The following is a 20,116-nucleotide window of genomic DNA, read 5'->3' as shown; positions in this document are numbered from 1 at the left end:
CATGTTGACGAGGCATTTTTCTACCTTAAGAGAATCATTGTTACACCTGCCAAATGCTCGCCGTTAACCACAGAAACATTTTCAAGCTTCCTCTGGCCCAGTTCACCTGAAGCGGTACACCATTATTTGTCGGCTTTGAGACCTTCACTGTACTCCTGCCGGGAGCACCTCGAGTTTGCCGATGTATTTCGCCTATTGACGAGGCATTTGGCTACCTTAAGAGAGTCATAGTTACTCCTACCACTTGCACCCAGATTTATCACTGTCACATCCTCAAGCTTTCTCCGGCCAGTTCACCACAAGCGATACGCCATTATCTGTCGACATAAAGTATTTCACAGTACTACTGCTGGCAGCTCCTCGGTTTGCAGATGTATTTCGCGTGTTGACGAGGCATTCGGCTACCTTAAGAGAGTCATAGTTACTCCTGCCACTTGCTCCCCGTTGTACCACAGTCACATCTACAAGCTTACTCTGGCCAGTTCACCAGAAGCGATACGCCATTATTTGTTGACCTTAAGACTTTCACAGTACTCCTTGCGGGAGCTCCTCGGGATTGCCAATGTAATTCGCCTTTTGACGAGGCATTTGGCTACTCTACGAGAGTCATAGTTACTCCTGCCAGTTGCTCCCCGTTTTACCACAGTCACATCTACAAGCTTACTCTGGCCGTTCACCAGAAGCGATACGCCATTATTTGTTGACCTTAAGACTTTCACAGTACTCCTTCCGGGAGCTCATCGAGAATGCCGATGTTTTTCGCCTGTTGACGAGGCATTTTTCTACCTTAAGAGAGTCATTGTTACACCTGCCAAATGCTCGCCGTTAGCCACAGCCACATTTTCAAGCTTCCTCTGGCCCAGTTCACCTGAAGCGGTACACCATTATTTGTCGGCTTTGAGACCTTCACTGTACTCCTGCCGGGAGCACCTCGAGTTTGCCGATGTATTTCGCCTATTAACGATGCATTTGGCTACCTTAAGAGAGTCATAGTTACTCCTACCACTTGCACCCAGATTTATCACTGTCACATCCTCAAGCTTTCTCCGGCCAGTTCACCACAAGCGATACGCCATTATCTGTCGACATAAAGTGTTTCACAGTACTACTGCTGGCAGCTCCTCGGTTTGCAGATGTATTTCGCATGTTGACGAGGCATTTGGCTACCTTAAGAGAGTCATAGTTACTCCTGCCACTTGCTCCCCGTTCTACCACAGTCACATCTACAAGCTTACTCTGGCCAGTTCACCAGAAGCGATACGCCATTATTTGTTGACCTTAAGACTTTCACAGTACTCCTTGCGGGAGCTCCTCGGGATTGCCAATGTAATTCGCCTTTTGACGAGGCATTTGGCTACCCTAAGAGAGTCATAGTTACTCCTGCCAGTTGCTCCCCGTTTTACCACAGTCACATCTACAAGCTTACTCTGGCCGTTCACCAGAAGCGATACGCCAATATTTGTTGACCTTAAGACTTTCACAGTACTCCTTCCGGGAGCTCATCGAGAATGCCGATGTTTTTCGCATGTTGACGAGGCATTTTTCTACCTTAAGAGAATCATTGTTACACCTGCCAAATGCTCGCCGTTAACCACAGCCACATTTTCAAGCTTCATCTGGCCCAGTTCACCTGAAGCGGTACACCATTATTTGTCGGCTTTGAGACCTTCACTGTACTCCTGCCGGGAGCACCTCGAGTTTGCCGATGTATTTCGCCTATTGACGAGGCATTTGGCTACCTTAAGAGAGTCATAGTTACTCCTACCACTTGCACCCAGATTTATCACTGTCACATCCTCAAGCTTTCTCCGGCCAGTTCACCACAAGCGATACGCCATTATCTGTCGACATAAAGTGTTTCACAGTACTACTGCTGTCAGCTCCTCGGTTTGCAGATGTATTTCGCGTGTTGACGAGGCATTTGGCTACCTTAAGAGAGTCATAGTTACTCCTGCCACTTGCTCCCCGTTCTACCACAGTCACATCTACAAGCTTACTCTGGCCAGTTCACCAGAAGCTATACGCCATTATTTGTTGACCTTAAGACTTTCACAGTACTCCTTGCGGGAGCTCCTCGGGATTGCCAATGTAATTCGCCTTTTGACGAGGCATTTTGCTACCCTAAGAGAGTCATAGTTACTCCTGCCAGTTGCTCCCCGTTTTACCACAGTCACATCTACAAGCTTACTCTGGCCGTTCACCAGAAGCGATACGCCATTATTTGTTGACCTTAAGACTTTCACAGTACTCCTTCCGGGAGCTCATCGAGAATGCCGATGTTTTTCGCATGTTGACGAGGCATTTTTCTACCTTAAGAGAATCATTGTTACACCTGGCAAATGCTCGCCGTTAACCACAGAAACATTTTCAAGCTTCCTCTGGCCCAGTTCACCTGAAGCGGTACACCATTATTTGTCGGCTTTGAGACCTTCACTGTACTCCTGCCGGGAGCACCTCGAGTTTGCCGATGTATTTCGCCTATTGACGAGGCATTTGGCTACCTTAAGAGAGTCATAGTGACTCCTACCACTTGCACCCAGATTTATCACTGTCACATCCTCAAGCTTTCTCCGGCCAGTTCATCACAAGCGATACGCCATTATCTGTCGACATAAAGTATTTCACAGTACTACTGCTGGCAGCTCCTCGGTTTGCAGATGTATTTCGCGTGTTGACGAGGCATTTGGCTACCTTAAGAGAGTCATAGTTACTCCTGCCACTTGCTCCCCGTTCTACCACAGTCACATCTACAAGCTTACTCTGGCCAGTTCACCAGAAGCGATACGCCATTATTTGTTGACCTTAAGACTTTCACAGTACTCCTTGCGGGAGCTCCTCGGGATTGCCAATGTAATTCGCCTTTTGACGAGGCATTTGGCTACCCTAAGAGAGTCATAGTTACTCCTGCCAGTTGCTCCCCGTTTTACCACAGTCACATCTACAAGCTTACTCTGGCCGTTCACCAGAAGCGATACGCCATTATTTGTTGCCCTTAAGACTTTCACAGTACTCCTTCCGGGAGCTCATCGAGAATGCCGATGTTTTTCCCATGTTGACGAGGCATTTTCCTACCTTAAGAGAATCATTGTTACACCTGCCAAATGCTCGCCGTTAACCACAGAAACATTTTCAAGCTTCCTCTGGCCCAGTTCACCTGAAGCGGTACACCATTATTTGTCGGCTTTGAGACCTTCACTGTACTCCTGCCGGGAGCACCTCGAGTTTGCCGATGTATTTCGCCTATTGACGAGGCATTTGGCTACCTTAAGAGAGTCATAGTTACTCCTACCACTTGCACCCAGATTTATCACTGTCACATCCTCAAGCTTTCTCCGGCCAGTTCACCACAAGCGATACGCCATTATCTGTCGACATAAAGTATTTCACAGTACTACTGCTGGCAGCTCCTCGGTTTGCAGATGTATTTCGCGTGTTGACGAGGCATTTGGCTACCTTAAGAGAGTCATAGTTACTCCTGCCACTTGCTCCCCGTTCTACCACAGTCACATCTACAAGCTTACTCTGGCCAGTTCACCAGAAGCGATACGCCATTATTTGTTGACCTTAAGACTTTCACAGTACTCCTTGCGGGAGCTCCTCGGGATTGCCAATGTAATTCGCCTTTTGACGAGGCATTTGGCTACTCTACGAGAGTCATAGTTACTCCTGCCAGTTGCTCCCCGTTTTACCACAGTCACATCTACAAGCTTACTCTGGCCGTTCACCAGAAGCGATACGCCATTATTTGTTGACCTTAAGACTTTCACAGTACTCCTTCCGGGAGCTCATCGAGAATGCCGATGTTTTTCGCCTGTTGACGAGGCATTTTTCTACCTTAAGAGAGTCATTGTTACACCTGCCAAATGCTCGCCGTTAGCCACAGCCACATTTTCAAGCTTCCTCTGGCCCAGTTCACCTGAAGCGGTACACCATTATTTGTCGGCTTTGAGACCTTCACTGTACTCCTGCCGGGAGCACCTCGAGTTTGCACCTTGCACCCAGATTTATCACTGTCACATCCTCAAGCTTTCTCCGGCCAGTTCACCACAGGCGATACGCCATTATCTGTCGACATAAAGTGTTTCACAGTACTACTGCTGGCAGCTCCTCGGTTTGCAGATGTATTTCGCATGTTGACGAGGCATTTGGCTACCTTAAGAGAGTCATAGTTACTCCTGCCACTTGCTCCCCGTTCTACCACAGTCACATCTACAAGCTTACTCTGTCCAGTTCACCAGAAGCGATACGCCATTATTTGTTGACCTTAAGACTTTCACAGTACTCCTTGCGGGAGCTCCTCGGGATTGCCAATGTAATTCGCCTTTTGACGAGGCATTTGGCTACCCTAAGAGAGTCATAGTTACTCCTGCCAGTTGCTCCCCGTTTTACCACAGTCACATCTACAAGCTTACTCTGGCCGTTCACCAGAAGCGATACGCCATTATTTGTTGACCTTAAGACTTTCACAGTACTCCTTCCGGGAGCTCATCGAGAATGCCGATGTTTTTCGCATGTTGACGAGGCATTTTTCTACCTTAAGAGAATCATTGTTACACCTGCCAAATGCTCGCCGTTAACCACAGCCAAATTTTCAAGCTTCCTCTGGCCCAGTTCACCTGAAGCGGTACACCATTATTTGTCGGCTTTGAGACCTTCACTGTACTCCTGCCGGGAGCACCTCGAGTTTGCCGATGTATTTCGCCTATTGACGAGGCATTTGGCTACCTTAAGAGAGTCATAGTTACTCCTACCAATTGCACCCAGATTTATCACTGTCACATCCTCAAGCTTTCTCCGGCCAGTTCACCACAAGCGATACGCCATTATCTGTCGACATAAAGTGTTTCACAGTACTACTGCTGGCAGCTCCTCGGTTTGCAGATGTATTTCGCGTGTTGACGAGGCATTTGGCTACCTTAAGAGAGTCATAGTTACTCCTGCCACTTGCTCCCCGTTCTACCACAGTCACATCTACAAGCTTACTCTGGCCGTTCACCAGAAGCGATACGCCATTATTTGTTGACCTTAAGTCTTTCACAGTACTCCTTGCGGGAGCTCCTCGGGATTGCCAATGTAATTCGCCTTTTGACGAGGCATTTGGCTACCCTAAGAGAGTCATAGTTACTCCTGCCAGTTGCTCCCCGTTTTACCACAGTCACATCTACAAGCTTACTCTGGCCGTTCACCAGAAGCGATACGCCATTATTTGTTGACTTTAAGACTTTCACAGTACTCCTTCCGGGAGCTCATCGAGAATGCCGATGTTTTTCGCATGTTGACGAGGCATTTTTCTACCTTAAGAGAATCATTGTTACACCTGCCAAATGCTCGCCGTTAACCACAGAAACATTTTCAAGCTTCCTCTGGCCCAGTTCACCTGAAGCGGTACACCATTATTTGTCGGCTTTGAGACCTTCACTGTACTCCTGCCGGGAGCACCTCGAGTTTGCCGATGTATTTCGCCTATTGACGAGGCATTTGGCTACCTTAAGAGAGTCATAGTTACTCCTACCACTTGCACCCAGATTTATCACTGTCACATCCTCAAGCTTTCTCCGGCCAGTTCACCACAAGCGATACGCCATTATCTGTCGACATAAAGTATTTCACAGTACTACTGCTGGCAGCTCCTCGGTTTGCAGATGTATTTCGCGTGTTGACGAGGCATTTGGCTACCTTAAGAGAGTCATAGTTACTCCTGCCACTTGCTCCCCGTTCTACCACAGTCACATCTACAAGCTTACTCTGGCCAGTTCACCAGAAGCGATACGCCATTATTTGTTGACCTTAAGACTTTCACAGTACTCCTTGCGGGAGCTCCTCGGGATTGCCAATGTAATTCGCCTTTTGACGAGGCATTTGGCTACTCTACGAGAGTCATAGTTACTCCTGCCAGTTGCTCCCCGTTTTACCACAGTCACATCTACAAGCTTACTCTGGCCGTTCACCAGAAGCGATACGCCATTATTTGTTGACCTTAAGACTTTCACAGTACTCCTTCCGGGAGCTCATCGAGAATGCCGATGTTTTTCGCCTGTTGACGAGGCATTTTTCTACCTTAAGAGAGTCATTGTTACACCTGCCAAATGCTCGCCGTTAGCCACAGCCACATTTTCAAGCTTCCTCTGGCCCAGTTCACCTGAAGCGGTACACCATTATTTGTCGGCTTTGAGACCTTCACTGTACTCCTGCCGGGAGCACCTCGAGTTTGCACCTTGCACCCAGATTTATCACTGTCACATCCTCAAGCTTTCTCCGGCCAGTTCACCACAAGCGATACGCCATTATCTGTCGACATAAAGTGTTTCACAGTACTACTGCTGGCAGCTCCTCGGTTTGCAGATGTATTTCGCATGTTGACGAGGCATTTGGCTACCTTAAGAGAGTCATAGTTACTCCTGCCACTTGCTCCCCGTTCTACCACAGTCACATCTACAAGCTTACTCTGGCCAGTTCACCAGAAGCGATACGCCATTATTTGTTGACCTTAAGACTTTCACAGTACTCCTTGCGGGAGCTCCTCGGGATTGCCAATGTAATTCGCCTTTTGACGAGGCATTTGGCTACCCTAAGAGAGTCATAGTTACTCCTGCCAGTTGCTCCCCGTTTTACCACAGTCACATCTACAAGCTTACTCTGGCCGTTCACCAGAAGCGATACGCCATTATTTGTTGACCTTAAGACTTTCACAGTACTCCTTCCGGGAGCTCATCGAGAATGCCGATGTTTTTCGCATGTTGACGAGGCATTTTTCTACCTTAAGAGAATCATTGTTACACCTGCCAAATGCTCGCCGTTAACCACAGCCACATTTACAAGCTTCCTCTGGCCCAGTTCACCTGAAGCGGTACACCATTATTTGTCGGCTTTGAGACCTTCACTGTACTCCTGCCGGGAGCACCTCGAGTTTGCCGATGTATTTCGCCTATTGACGAGGCATTTGGCTACCTTAAGAGAGTCATAGTTACTCCTACCACTTGCACCCAGATTTATCACTGTCACATCCTCAAGCTTTCTCCGGCCAGTTCACCACAAGCGATACGCCATTATCTGTCGACATAAAGTGTTTCACAGTACTACTGCTGGCAGCTCCTCGGTTTGCAGATGTATTTCGCGTGTTGACGAGGCATTTGGCTACCTTAAGAGAGTCATAGTTACTCCTGCCACTTGCTCCCCGTTCTACCACAGTCACATCTACAAGCTTACTCTGGCCAGTTCACCAGAAGCGATACGCCATTATTTGTTGACGTTAAGACTTTCACAGTACTCCTTGCGGGAGCTCCTCGGGATTGCCAATGTAATTCGCCTTTTGACGAGGCATTTGGCTACTCTACGAGAGTCATAGTTACTCCTGCCAGTTGCTCCCCGTTTTACCACAGTCACATCTACAAGCTTACTCTGGCCGTTCACCAGAAGCGATACGCCATTATTTGTTGACCTTAAGACTTTCACAGTACTCCTTCCGGGAGCTCATCGAGAATGCCGATGTTTTTCGCCTGTTGACGAGGCATTTTTCTACCTTAAGAGAGTCATTGTTACACCTGCCAAATGCTCGCCGTTAGCCACAGCCACATTTTCAAGCTTCCTCTGGCCCAGTTCACCTGAAGCGGTACACCATTATTTGTCGGCTTTGAGACCTTCACTGTACTCCTGCCGGGAGCACCTCGAGTTTGCCGATGTATTTCGCCTATTAACGATGCATTTGGCTACCTTAAGAGAGTCATAGTTACTCCTACCACTTGCACCCAGATTTATCACTGTCACATCCTCAAGCTTTCTCCGGCCAGTTCACCACAAGCGATACGCCATTATCTGTCGACATAAAGTGTTTCACAGTACTACTGCTGGCAGCTCCTCGGTTTGCAGATGTATTTCGCATGTTGACGAGGCATTTGGCTACCTTAAGAGAGTCATAGTTACTCCTGCCACTTGCTCCCCGTTCTACCACAGTCACATCTACAAGCTTACTCTGGCCAGTTCACCAGAAGCGATACACCATTATTTGTTGACCTTAAGACTTTCACAGTACTCCTTGCGGGAGCTCCTCGGGATTGCCAATGTAATTCGCCTTTTGACGAGGCATTTGGCTACCCTAAGAGAGTCATAGTTACTCCTGCCAGTTGCTCCCCGTTTTACCACAGTCACATCTACAAGCTTACTCTGGCCGTTCACCAGAAGCGATACGCCAATATTTGTTGACCTTAAGACTTTCACAGTACTCCTTCCGGGAGCTCATCGAGAATGCCGATGTTTTTCGCATGTTGACGAGGCATTTTTCTACCTTAAGAGAATCATTGTTACACCTGCCAAATGCTCGCCGTTAACCACAGCCACATTTTCAAGCTTCATCTGGCCCAGTTCACCTGAAGCGGTACACCATTATTTGTCGGCTTTGAGACCTTCACTGTACTCCTGCCGGGAGCACCTCGAGTTTGCCGATGTATTTCGCCTATTGACGAGGCATTTGGCTACCTTAAGAGAGTCATAGTTACTCCTACCACTTGCACCCAGATTTATCACTGTCACATCCTCAAGCTTTCTCCGGCCAGTTCACCACAAGCGATACGCCATTATCTGTCGACATAAAGTGTTTCACAGTACTACTGCTGTCAGCTCCTCGGTTTGCAGATGTATTTCGCGTGTTGACGAGGCATTTGGCTACCTTAAGAGAGTCATAGTTACTCCTGCCACTTGCTCCCCGTTCTACCACAGTCACATCTACAAGCTTACTCTGGCCAGTTCACCAGAAGCGATACGCCATTATTTGTTGACCTTAAGACTTTCACAGTACTCCTTGCGGGAGCTCCTCGGGATCGCCAATGTAATTCGCCTTTTGACGAGGCATTTGGCTACTCTAAGAGAGTCATAGTTACTCCTGCCAGTTGCTCCCCGTTTTACCACAGTCACATCTACAAGCTTACTCTGGCCGTTCACCAGAAGCGATACGCCATTATTTGTTGACCTTAAGACTTTCACAGTACTCCTTCCGGGAGCTCATCGAGAATGCCGATGTTTTTCGCCTGTTGACGAGGCATTTTTCTACCTTAAGAGAATCATTGTTACACCTGCCAAATGCTCGCCGTTAGCCACAGCCACATTTTCAAGCTTCCTCTGGCCCAGTTCACCTGAAGCGGTACACCATTATTTGTCGGCTTTGAGACCTTCACTGTACTCCTGCCGGGAGCACCTCGAGTTTGCCGATGTATTTCGCCTATTGACGAGGCATTTGGCTACCTTAAGAGAGTCATAGTTACTCCTACCACTTGCACCCAGATTTATCACTGTCACATCCTCAAGCTTTCTCCGGCCAGTTCACGACAAGCGATACGCCATTATCTGTCGACATAAAGTGTTTCACAGTACTACTGCTGGCAGCTCCTCGGTTTGCAGATGTATTTCGCTCGTTGACGAGGCATTTGGCTACCTTAAGAGAGTCATAGTTACTCCTGCCACTTGCTCCCCGTTCTACCACAGTCACATCTACAAGCTTACTCTGGCCAGTTCACCAGAAGCGATACGCCATTATTTGTTGACCTTAAGACTTTCACAGTACTCCTTGCGGGAGCTCCTCGGGATTGCCAATGTAATTCGCCTTTTGAAGAGGCATTTGGCTACCCTAAGAGAGTCATAGTTACTCCTGCCAGTTGCTCCCCGTTTTACCACAGTCACATCTACAAGCTTACTCTGGCCGTTCACCAGAAGCGATACGCCATTATTTGTTGACCTTAAGACTTTCACAGTACTCCTTCCGGGAGCTCATCGAGAATGCCGATGTTTTTCGCCTGTTGACGAGGCATTTTTCTACCTTAAGATAGTCATTGTTACACCTGCCAAATGCTCGCCGTTAGCCACAGCCACATTTTCAAGCTTCCTCTGGCCCAGTTCACCTGAAGCGGTACACCATTATTTGTCGGCTTTGAGACCTTCACTGTACTCCTGCCGGGAGCACCTCGAGTTTGCACCTTGCACCCAGATTTATCACTGTCACATCCTCAAGCTTTCTCCGGCCAGTTCACCACAAGCGATACGCCATTATCTGTCGACATAAAGTGTTTCACAGTACTACTGCTGGCAGCTCCTCGGTTTGCAGATGTATTTCGCATGTTGACGAGGCATTTGGCTACCTTAAGAGAGTCATAGTTACTCCTGCCACTTGCTCCCCGTTCTACCACAGTCACATCTACAAGCTTACTCTGGCCAGTTCACCAGAAGCGATACACCATTATTTGTTGACCTTAAGACTTTCACAGTACTCCTTGCGGGAGCTCCTCGGGATTGCCAATGTAATTCGCCTTTTGACGAGGCATTTGGCTACCCTAAGAGAGTCATAGTTACTCCTGCCAGTTGCTCCCCGTTTTACCACAGTCACATCTACAAGCTTACTCTGGCCGTTCACCAGAAGCGATACGCCAATATTTGTTGACCTTAAGACTTTCACAGTACTCCTTCCGGGAGCTCATCGAGAATGCCGATGTTTTTCGCATGTTGACGAGGCATTTTTCTACCTTAAGAGAATCATTGTTACACCTGCCAAATGCTCGCCGTTAACCACAGCCACATTTTCAAGCTTCATCTGGCCCAGTTCACCTGAAGCGGTACACCATTATTTGTCGGCTTTGAGACCTTCACTGTACTCCTGCCGGGAGCACCTCGAGTTTGCCGATGTATTTCGCCTATTGACGAGGCATTTGGCTACCTTAAGAGAGTCATAGTTACTCCTACCACTTGCACCCAGATTTATCACTGTCACATCCTCAAGCTTTCTCCGGCCAGTTCACCACAAGCGATACGCCATTATCTGTCGACATAAAGTGTTTCACAGTACTACTGCTGTCAGCTCCTCGGTTTGCAGATGTATTTCGCGTGTTGACGAGGCATTTGGCTACCTTAAGAGAGTCATAGTTACTCCTGCCACTTGCTCCCCGTTCTACCACAGTCACATCTACAAGCTTACTCTGGCCAGTTCACCAGAAGCGATACGCCATTATTTGTTGACCTTAAGACTTTCACAGTACTCCTTGCGGGAGCTCCTCGGGATCGCCAATGTAATTCGCCTTTTGACGAGGCATTTGGCTACTCTAAGAGAGTCATAGTTACTCCTGCCAGTTGCTCCCCGTTTTACCACAGTCACATCTACAAGCTTACTCTGGCCGTTCACCAGAAGCGATACGCCATTATTTGTTGACCTTAAGACTTTCACAGTACTCCTTCCGGGAGCTCATCGAGAATGCCGATGTTTTTCGCCTGTTGACGAGGCATTTTTCTACCTTAAGAGAATCATTGTTACACCTGCCAAATGCTCGCCGTTAGCCACAGCCACATTTTCAAGCTTCCTCTGGCCCAGCTCACCTGAAGCGGTACACCATTATTTGTCGGCTTTGAGACCTTCACTGTACTCCTGCCGGGAGCACCTCGAGTTTGCCGATGTATTTCGCCTATTGACGAGGCATTTGGCTACCTTAAGAGAGTCATAGTTACTCCTACCACTTGCACCCAGATTTATCACTGTCACATCCTCAAGCTTTCTCCGGCCAGTTCACGACAAGCGATACGCCATTATCTGTCGACATAAAGTGTTTCACAGTACTACTGCTGGCAGCTCCTCGGTTTGCAGATGTATTTCGCTCGTTGACGAGGCATTTGGCTACCTTAAGAGAGTCATAGTTACTCCTGCCACTTGCTCCCCGTTCTACCACAGTCACATCTACAAGCTTACTCTGGCCAGTTCACCAGAAGCGATACGCCATTATTTGTTGACCTTAAGACTTTCACAGTACTCCTTGCGGGAGCTCCTCGGGATTGCCAATGTAATTCGCCTTTTGACGAGGCATTTGGCTACCCTAAGAGAGTCATAGTTACTCCTGCCAGTTGCTCCCCGTTTTACCACAGTCACATCTACAAGCTTACTCTGGCCGTTCACCAGAAGCGATACGCCATTATTTGTTGACCTTAAGACTTTCACAGTACTCCTTCCGGGAGCTCATCGAGAATGCCGATGTTTTTCGCCTGTTGACGAGGCATTTTTCTACCTTAAGATAGTCATTGTTACACCTGCCAAATGCTCGCCGTTAGCCACAGCCACATTTTCAAGCTTCCTCTGGCCCAGTTCACCTGAAGCGGTACACCATTATTTGTCGGCTTTGAGACCTTCACTGTACTCCTGCCGGGAGCACCTCGAGTTTGCACCTTGCACCCAGATTTATCACTGTCACATCCTCAAGCTTTCTCCGGCCAGTTCACCACAAGCGATACGCCATTATCTGTCGACATAAAGTGTTTCACAGTACTACTGCTGGCAGCTCCTCGGTTTGCAGATGTATTTCGCATGTTGACGAGGCATTTGGCTACCTTAAGAGAGTCATAGTTACTCCTGCCACTTGCTCCCCGTTCTACCACAGTCACATCTACAAGCTTACTCTGGCCAGTTCACCAGAAGCGATACGCCATTATTTGTTGACCTTAAGACTTTCACAGTACTCCTTGCGGGAGCTCCTCGGGATTGCCAATGTAATTCGCCTTTTGACGAGGCATTTGGCTACCCTAAGAGAGTCATAGTTACTCCTGCCAGTTGCTCCCCGTTTTACCACAGTCACATCTACAAGCTTACTCTGGCCGTTCACCAGAAGCGATACGCCATTATTTGTTGACCTTAAGACTTTCACAGTACTCCTTCCGGGAGCTCATCGAGAATGCCGATGTTTTTCGCATGTTGACGAGGCATTTTTCTACCTTAAGAGAATCATTGTTACACCTGCCAAATGCTCGCCGTTAACCACAGCCACATTTTCAAGCTTCCTCTGGCCCAGTTCACCTGAAGCGGTACACCATTATTTGTCGGCTTTGAGACCTTCACTGTACTCCTCCCGGGAGCACCTCGAGTTTGCCGATGTATTTCGCCTATTGACGAGGCATTTGGCTACCTTAAGAGAGTCATAGTTACTCCTACCACTTGCACCCAGATTTATCACTGTCACATCCTCAAGCTTTCTCCGGCCAGTTCACCACAAGCGATACGCCATTATCTGTCGACATAAAGTGTTTCACAGTACTACTGCTGTCAGCTCCTCGGTTTGCAGATGTATTTCGCGTGTTGACGAGGCATTTGGCTACCTTAAGAGAGTCATAGTTACTCCTGCCACTTGCTCCCCGTTCTACCACAGTCACATCTACAAGCTTACTCTGGCCAGTTCACCAGAAGCGATACGCCATTATTTGTTGACCTCAAGACTTTCACAGTACTCCTTGCGGGAGCTCCTCGGGATCGCCAATGTAATTCGCCTTTTGACGAGGCATTTGGCTACTCTAAGAGAGTCATAGTTACTCCTGCCAGTTGCTCCCCGTTTTACCACAGTCACATCTACAAGCTTACTCTGGCCGTTCACCAGAAGCGATACGCCATTATTTGTTGACCTTAAGACTTTCACAGTACTCCTTCCGGGAGCTCATCGAGAATGCCGATGTTTTTCGCCTGTTGACGAGGCATGTTTTCTACCTTAAGAGAGTCATTGTTACACCTGCCAAATGCTCGCCGTTAGCCACAGCCACATTTTCAAGCTTCCTCTGGCCCAGTTCACCTGAAGCGGTACACCATTATTTGTCGGCTTTGAGACCTTCACTGTACTCCTGCCGGGAGCACCTCGAGTTTGCCGATGTATTTCGCCTATTGACGAGGCATTTGGCTACCTTAAGAGAGTCATAGTTACTCCTACCACTTGCACCCAGATTTATCACTGTCACATCCTCAAGCTTTCTCCGGCCAGTTCACCACAAGCGATACGCCATTATCTGTCGACATAAAGTGTTTCACAGTACTACTGCTGGCAGCTCCTCGGTTTGCAGATGTATTTCGCTCGTTGACGAGCCATTTGGCTACCTTAAGAGAGTCATAGTTACTCCTGCCACTTGCTCCCCGTTCTACCACAGTCACATCTACAAGCTTACTCTGGCCAGTTCACCAGAAGCGATACGCCATTAATTGTTGACCTTAAGACTTTCACAGTACTCCTTGCGGGAGCTCCTCGGGATTGCCAATGTAATTCGCCTTTTGACGAGGCATTTGGCTACCCTAAGAGAGTCATAGTTACTCCTGCCAGTTGCTCCCCGTTTTACCACAGTCACATCTACAAGCTTACTCTGGCCGTTCACCAGAAGCGATACGCCATTATTTGTTGACCTTAAGACTTTCACAGTACTCCTTCCGGGAGCTCATCGAGAATGCCGATGTTTTTCGCATGTTGACGAGGCATTTTTCTACCTTAAGAGAATCATTGTTACACCTGCCAAATGCTCGCCGTTAACCACAGAAACATTTTCAAGCTTCCTCTGGCCCAGTTCACCTGAAGCGGTACACCATTATTTGTCGGCTTTGAGACCTTCACTGTACTCCTGCCGGGAGCACCTCGAGTTTGCCGATGTATTTCGCCTATTGACGAGGCATTTGGCTACCTTAAGAGAGTCATAGTTACTCCTACCACTTGCACCCAGATTTATCACTGTCACATCCTCAAGCTTCCTCCGGCCAGTTCACCACACGCGATACGCCATTATCTGTCGACATAAAGTATTTCACAGTACTACTGCTGGCAGCTCCTCGGTTTGCAGATGTATTTCGCGTGTTGACGAGGCATTCGGCTACCTTAAGAGAGTCATAGTTACTCCTGCCACTTGCTCCCCGTTCTACCACAGTCACATCTACAAGCTTACTCTGGCCAGTTCACCAGAAGCGATACGCCATTATTTGTTGACCTTAAGACTTTCACAGTACTCCTTGCGGGAGCTCCTCGGGATTGCCAATGTAATTCGCCTTTTGACGAGGCATTTGGCTACTCTACGAGAGTCATAGTTACTCCTGCCAGTTGCTCCCCGTTTTACCACAGTCACATCTACAAGCTTACTCTGGCCGTTCACCAGAAGCGATACGCCATTATTTGTTGACCTTAAGACTTTCACAGTACTCCTTCCGGGAGCTCATCGAGAATGCCGATGTTTTTCGCCTGTTGACGAGGCATTTTTCTACCTTAAGAGAGTCATTGTTACACCTGCCAAATGCTCGCCGTTAGCCACAGCCACATTTTCAAGCTTCCTCTGGCCCAGTTCACCTGAAGCGGTACACCATTATTTGTCGGCTTTGAGACCTTCACTGTACTCCTGCCGGGAGCACCTCGAGTTTGCACCTTGCACCCAGATTTATCACTGTCACATCCTCAAGCTTTCTCCGGCCAGTTCACCACAAGCGATACGCCATTATCTGTCGACATAAAGTGTTTCACAGTACTACTGCTGGCAGCTCCTCGGTTTGCAGATGTATTTCGCTCGTTGACGAGGCATTTGGCTACCTTAAGAGAGTCATAGTTACTCCTGCCACTTGCTCCCCGTTCTACCACAGTCACATCTACAAGCTTACTCTGGCCAGTTCACCAGAAGCGATACGCCATTATTTGTTGACCTTAAGACTTTCACAGTACTCCTTGCGGGAGCTCCTCGGGATTGCCAATGTAATTCGCCTTTTGACGAGGCATTTGGCTACTCTACGAGAGTCATAGTTACTCCTGCCAGTTGCTCCCCGTTTTACCACAGTCACATCTACAAGCTTACTCTGGCCGTTCACCAGAAGCGATACGCCATTATTTGTTGACCTTAAGACTTTCACAGTACTCCTTCCGGGAGCTCATCGAGAATGCCGATGTTTTTCGCCTGTTGACGAGGCATTTTTCTACCTTAAGAGAGTCATTGTTACACCTGCCAAATGCTCGCCGTTAGCCACAGCCACATTTTCAAGCTTCCTCTGGCCCAGTTCACCTGAAGCGGTACACCATTATTTGTCGGCTTTGAGACCTTCACTGTACTCCTGCCGGGAGCACCTCGAATTTGCCGATGTATTTCGCCTATTGACGAGGCATTTGGCTACCTTAAGAGAGTCATAGTTACTCCTACCACTTGCACCCAGATTTATCACTGTCACATCCTCAAGCTTTCTCCGGCCAGTTCACCACACGCGATACGCCATTATCTGTCGACATAAAGTATTTCACAGTACTACTGCTGGCAGCTCCTCGGTTTGCAGATGTATTTCGCGTGTTGACGAGGCATTCGGCTACCTTAAGAGAGTCATAGTTACTCCTGCCACTTGCTCCCCGTTCTACCACAGTCACATCTACAAGCTTACTCTGGCCAGTTCACCAGAAGCGATACGCCATTATTTGTTGACCTTAAGACTTTCACAGTACTCCTTGCGGGAGCTCCTCGGGATTGCCAATGTAATTCGCCTTTTGACGAGGCATTTGGCTACTCTACGAGAGTCATAGTTACTCCTGCCAGTTGCTCCCCGTTTTACCACAGTCACATCTACAAGCTTACTCTGGCCGTTCACCAGAAGCGATACGCCATTATTTGTTGACCTTAAGACTTTCACAGTACTCCTTCCGGGAGCTCATCGAGAATGCCGATGTTTTTCGCCTGTTGACGAGGCATTTTTCTACCTTAAGAGAGTCATTGTTACACCTGCCAAATGCTCGCCGTTAGCCACAGCCACATTTTCAAGCTTCCTCTGGCCCAGTTCACCTGAAGCGGTACACCATTATTTGTCGGCTTTGAGACCTTCACTGTACTCCTGCCGGGAGCACCTCGAGTTTGCACCTTGCACCCAGATTTATCACTGTCACATCCTCAAGCTTTCTCCGGCCAGTTCACCACAAGCGATACGCCATTATCTGTCGACATAAAGTGTTTCACAGTACTACTGCTGGCAGCTCCTCGGTTTGCAGATGTATTTCGCTCGTTGACGAGGCATTTGGCTACCTTAAGAGAGTCATAGTTACTCCTGCCACTTGCTCCCCGTTCTACCACAGTCACATCTACAAGCTTACTCTGGCCAGTTCACCAGAAGCGATACGCCATTATTTGTTGACCTTAAGACTTTCACAGTACTCCTTGCGGGAGCTCCTCGGGATTGCCAATGTAATTCGCCTTTTGACGAGGCGTTTGGCTACCCTAAGAGAGTCATAGTTACTCCTGCCAGTTGCTCCCCGTTTTACCACAGTCACATCTACAAGCTTACTCTGGCCGTTCACCAGAAGCGATACGCCATTATTTGTTGACCTTAAGACTTTCACAGTACTCCTTCCGGGAGCTCATCGAGAATGCCGATGTTTTTCGCATGTTGACGAGGCATTTTTCTACCTTAAGAGAATCATTGTTACACCTGCCAAATGCTCGCCGTTAACCACAGCCACATTTTCAAGCTTCCTCTGGCCCAGTTCACCTGAAGCGGTACACCATTATTTGTCGGCTTTGAGACCTTCACTGTACTCCTGCCGGGAGCACCTCGAGTTTGCCGATGTATTTCGCCTATTGACGAGGCATTTGGCTACCTTAAGAGAGTCATAGTTACTCCTACCACTTGCACCCAGATTTATCACTGTCACATCCTCAAGCTTTCTCCGGCCAGTTCACCACAAGCGATACGCCATTATCTGTCGACATAAAGTGTTTCACAGTACTACTGCTGTCAGCTCCTCGGTTTGCAGATGTATTTCGCGTGTTGACGAGGCATTTGGCTACCTTAAGAGAGTCATAGTTACTCCTGCCACTTGCTCCCCGTTCTACCACAGTCACATCTACAAGCTTACTCTGGCCAGTTCACCAGAAGCGATACGCCATTATTTGTTGACCTTAAGACTTTCACAGTACTCCTTGCGGGAGCTCCTCGGGATCGCCAATGTAATTCGCCTTTTGACGAGGCATATGGCTACTCTAAGAGAGTCATAGTTACTCCTGCCAGTTGCTCCCCGTTTTACCAGAGTCACATCTACAAGCTTACTCTGGCCGTTCACCAGAAGCGATACGCCATTATTTGTTGACCTTAAGACTTTCACAGTACTCCTTCCGGGAGCTCATCGAGAATGCCGATGTTTTTCGCCTGTTGACGAGGCATTTTTCTACCTTAAGAGAGTCATTGTTACACCTGCCAAATGCTCGCCGTTAGCCACAGCCACATTTTCAAGCTTCCTCTGGCCCAGTTCACCTGAAGCGGTACACCATTATTTGTCGGCTTTGAGACCTTCACTGTACTCCTGCCGGGAGCACCTCGAGTTTGCCGATGTATTTCGCCTATTGACGAGGCATTTGGCTACCTTAAGAGAGTCATAGTTACTCCTACCACTTGCACCCAGATTTATCACTGTCACATCCTCAAGCTTTCTCCGGCCAGTTCACGACAAGCGATACGCCATTATCTGTCGACATAAAGTGTTTCACAGTACTACTGCTGGCAGCTCCTCGGTTTGCAGATGTACTTCGCTCGTTGACGAGGCATTTGGCTACCTTAAGAGAGTCATAGTTACTCCTGCCACTTGCTCCCCGTTCTACCACAGTCACATCTACAAGCTTACTCTGGCCAGTTCACCAGAAGCGATACGCCATTATTTGTTGACCTTAAGACTTTCACAGTACTCCTTGCGGGAGCTCCTCGGGATTGCCAATGTAATTCGCCTTTTGACGAGGCATTTGGCTACTCTACGAGAGTCATAGTTACTCCTGCCAGTTGCTCCCCGTTTTACCACAGTCACATCTACAAGCTTACTCTGGCCGTTCACCAGAAGCGATACGCCATTATTTGTTGACCTTAAGACTTTCACAGTACTCCTTCCGGGAGCTCATCGAGAATGCCGATGTTTTTCGCATGTTGACGAGGCATTTTTCTACCTTAAGAGAATCATTGTTACACCTGCCAAATGCTCGCCGTTAACCACAGCCACATTTTCAAGCTTCCTCTGGCCCAGTTCACCTGAAGCGGTACACCATTATTTGTCGGCTTTGAGACCTTCACTGTACTCCTGCCGGGAGCACCTCGAGTTTGCCGATGTATTTCGCCTATTGACGAGGCATTTGGCTACCTTAAGAGAGTCATAGTTACTCCTACCACTTGCACCCAGATTTATCACTGTCACATCCTCAAGCTTTCTCCGGCCAGTTCACGACAAGCGATACGCCATTATCTGTCGACATAAAGTGTTTCACAGTACTACTGCTGGCAGCTCCTCGGTTTGCAGATGTATTTCGCTCGTTGACGAGGCATTTGGCTACCTTAAGAGAGTCATAGTTACTCCTGCCAGTTGCTCCCCGTTTTACCACAGTCACATCTACAAGCTTACTCTGGCCGTTCACCAGAAGCGATACGCCATTATTTGTTGACCTTAAGACTTTCACAGTACTCCTTCCGGGAGCTCATCGAGAATGCCGATGTTTTTCGCATGTTGACGAGGCATTTTTCTACCTTAAGAGAATCATTGTTACACCTGCCAAATGCTCGCCGTTAACCACAGCCACATTTTCAAGCTTCCTCTGGCCCAGTTCACCTGAAGCGGTACACCATTATTTGTCGGCTTTGAGACCTTCACTGTACTCCTGCCGGGAGCACCTCGAATTTGCCGATGTATTTCGCCTATTGACGAGGCATTTGGCTACCTTAAGAGAGTCATAGTTACTCCTACCACTTGCACCCAGATTTATCACTGTCACATCCTCAAGCTTTCTCCGGCCAGTTCACCACACGCGATACGCCATTATCTGTCGACATAAAGTATTTCACAGTACTACTGCTGGCAGCTCCTCGGTTTGCAGATGTATTTCGCGTGTTGACGAGGCATTCGGCTACCTTAAGAGAGTCATAGTTACTCCTGCCACTTGCTCCCCGTTCTACCACAGTCACATCTACAAGCTTACTCTGGCCAGTTCACCAGAAGCGATACGCCATTATTTGTTGACCTTAAGACTTTCACAGTACTCCTTGCGGGAGCTCCTCGGGATTGCCAATGTAATTCGCCTTTTGACGAGGCATTTGGCTACTCTACGAGAGTCATAGTTACTCCTGCCAGTTGCTCCCCGTTTTACCACAGTCACATCTACAAGCTTACTCTGGCCGTTCACCAGAAGCGATACGCCATTATTTGTTGACCTTAAGACTTTCACAGTACTCCTTCCGGGAGCTCATCGAGAATGCCGATGTTTTTCGCCTGTTGACGAGGCATTTTTCTACCTTAAGAGAGTCATTGTTACACCTGCCAAATGCTCGCCGTTAGCCACAGCCACATTTTCAAGCTTCCTCTGGCCCAGTTCA

The sequence above is a fragment of the Schistocerca nitens genome, chromosome 12, assembly GCF_023898315.1.
Source record: "Schistocerca nitens isolate TAMUIC-IGC-003100 chromosome 12, iqSchNite1.1, whole genome shotgun sequence".
NCBI classification, from domain to species: Eukaryota; Metazoa; Arthropoda; class Insecta; order Orthoptera; family Acrididae; genus Schistocerca; species Schistocerca nitens.
The sequence above is the reverse complement of the archived record's forward strand: the minus strand, read 5'-3'. Positions refer to the sequence as shown.